The sequence below is a fragment of the Callorhinus ursinus genome, unplaced genomic scaffold (assembly GCF_003265705.2).
Source record: "Callorhinus ursinus isolate GAN/ISIS: 27379988/994484 unplaced genomic scaffold, GSC_fseal_2.0 scaffold12, whole genome shotgun sequence".
NCBI lineage: Eukaryota > Metazoa > Chordata > Mammalia > Carnivora > Otariidae > Callorhinus > Callorhinus ursinus.
In genome coordinates, this window is record NW_027397074.1 from 74,265,237 (window position 1) to 74,267,605 (window position 2,369).

The 2,369-nt window shown below is 43.6% G+C and overlaps 1 pseudogene; it reads left to right on the forward strand.

The window, feature by feature from the left end:
• Positions 1-220: 220 nt before the first annotated feature.
• Positions 221-371, forward strand: LOC112811086 (U4 spliceosomal RNA; annotated as a pseudogene).
• The last annotated feature ends 1,998 nt before the right edge of the window (positions 372-2,369 follow it).

A 2,369-nucleotide genomic window follows, 5' to 3' on the forward strand; every position in this document is an offset into this window, starting at 1 on the left:
TGTGCTGACCTGTTATCTTTAATGAAAATTCTGACTTTAGGGGCGCCTGGGTGGCTCAGATGGTTAAGCATCTGCCTTCGGCTCAGGTCATGATCCCAGGGTCCTGGGATCAAGCCCCACATCGGGCTCCTGGCTCAGCGGGGAGCCTGCTTCTCCTGCCTCTGCCTCTCTCCCTGCTCATGCTCTCTCTCTGTATCTCTGTGTCTCAAATGAATAAATAAGCTTTGCGCAGTGGCAGTATCGTAGCCAATGAGGTTTATCCGAGGCGCGATTATTGCTAATTGAAAACTTTTCTCAAATGAATAAATAAAATCTTAAAAAAAAAAAAAAAAGAAAATTCTGACTTTAGTTACCAGGTGTTGCTAGGGCAACCTAGACAAGAGATTTTTACATTAGCCTCAGGCATTGTATGCCTATTACACCTGGAATTAGGGTAGAATAGCAATGGACAGTTTTCCTCTTCACAGGATCAGAAAACTTTGGCTGGGAGAAAGCAAGAGGAAGAACAAGATTCTGGACTCAAGAGAGGCTGGCATAACTCGCCCCAGAATCAACCCTGTGAAGAAAGAGAGAAATAAATCCTTTAAGGGCTGTGCTACTCAAGCTGCTATAAGAACTCCTTTAGGGGTGAGTGGCCATTTCCATGAAGTATAGAAAGCTACAGGAACATTGTGGAACATCTTCCTGGAAGTGAGTGAATGGAATGATTTTGGGAAAAGCATTTTGTTTTAAATGCCTAAGTAATTATGAAATAGAAGGCACGATCTATACCGGTATTCAAAGCAAAGACCTCAAAGGAATTTCATGCAGCCACAGACAACGGAGGTGCACTCTCTGCTCCTCAAGAGGTGGGAAGGCTTAGGAAGCACTGGTGTAAGGCAATAATAACCCCCAACCATGACACCTCCTCTTCCACATTCCTTCCACAGGGAGTGACAAACAACTGGGCTTTCCTAGATATTTACTTCTAAATTATTGCCCAAAGTATATTTGATGACCTAGTCCATCTGACACATTTCACTACAGTGTGTGTGTATATTCTTTGTAAGTTCACCTGAGTCTTTCTCTCCAGACTACCTCCCACTCCTCTTGATTGTTCCCCTCGTGTTATAGCGAACTGTTCTTTATCCATTCTCAGAGCACTGTCCCGGGCTGGGTTTCCAGGGACGCAGACTCTAGGAGGGAGATTAGTGTGCTGGAGGTTTATTTGGGAGTGTTCTTTGGGATTAATGACTACTACAGGGAAGGAAGCAGGATTGGGCAGAGAGAAAAGCTGGGCTGAGATGCATTCTCAATGAAAAACCTAGTTTGGCCCCAAAGGATGCTCTGAAACTAAGGTTGTCCTTAAGAGTTGTTCTGTGTTGGGGTGAGGAAGTTGGGCTTATTGGGTTCTGGCTGCCTGGGAATATGGTTGTTAGATTTAGCAAATAAAAACATAACATGCCCAGTTACATTTAAATTTCAGATTGATAACACATAGTGTTTTTTTAGCACATGGGTGTCTCAGGCAATATTTGGAACATATCCATACTAAAAATTGTTTGTTGATCTGAAATTCAAATTTAACTGGATGTCCTGTATTGTATCTGGTAACCCTGTCAGGGAAAGGAGCAGGGCCATTCAGAGAAGGAAGGAACAGTGGCTGGGGGAATCTGGAAAGGTCTCTGGAAGAAGATGGTATTTGAGCAGGGCCCCAGTGGGCAGGCTAGATTTGGATGTGCAGAGATGGGCAGCTCTGGAGAGCCCTCCAAAGGCTCATGCGTGGAGGTTATTGTGCATTTGGGCCAGGTTCAAGTTGTCTCAGCAGAGGTCATTGTGCATTTGGGCCAGGTTCAAGTTGTCTCAGTTCCCAAAGAGGCTGACAGGTGAGGACCAAATGTGGGCAGCAGCCCCAGCAGGTAGGGACACAAGTCCTCCAGTTCTCCTGGAGAATCTGTGCGGAGCATCTGCCCTAGGCACACATCACTTCCCATTTTGCATCACCATTGGTTGTCAATGTGGGAGTCAGGTAGGAGTGTGTGGGCTTTTGTGAATCCAATAATAGTATTTGATGGGAATAAAACAGGGAGGTTTTGTGGTTCTTTTCTTTCACTTAAAAAGAAAAATGATACCATTTTAAGATGACCTAGGTGAATCTCCAAGAGGAAGAAAAAGATCTTCTCCTAGATGCCAACTATATGGTTTTATTGTCAGCAACTGGGACCAACTTGAATTGACAGCTGACTCTGTTAGATACATTAGAAAGAATAGCTACAGAGTACTTGTAATCAAACTAAAGTTCTCATATTTGTAAATGTCTCTGGATATTTAAGTCCCTTATGGAAAATATCTCTATCCAGAAGATAAACTTATCTGCTTAAGTGTATATC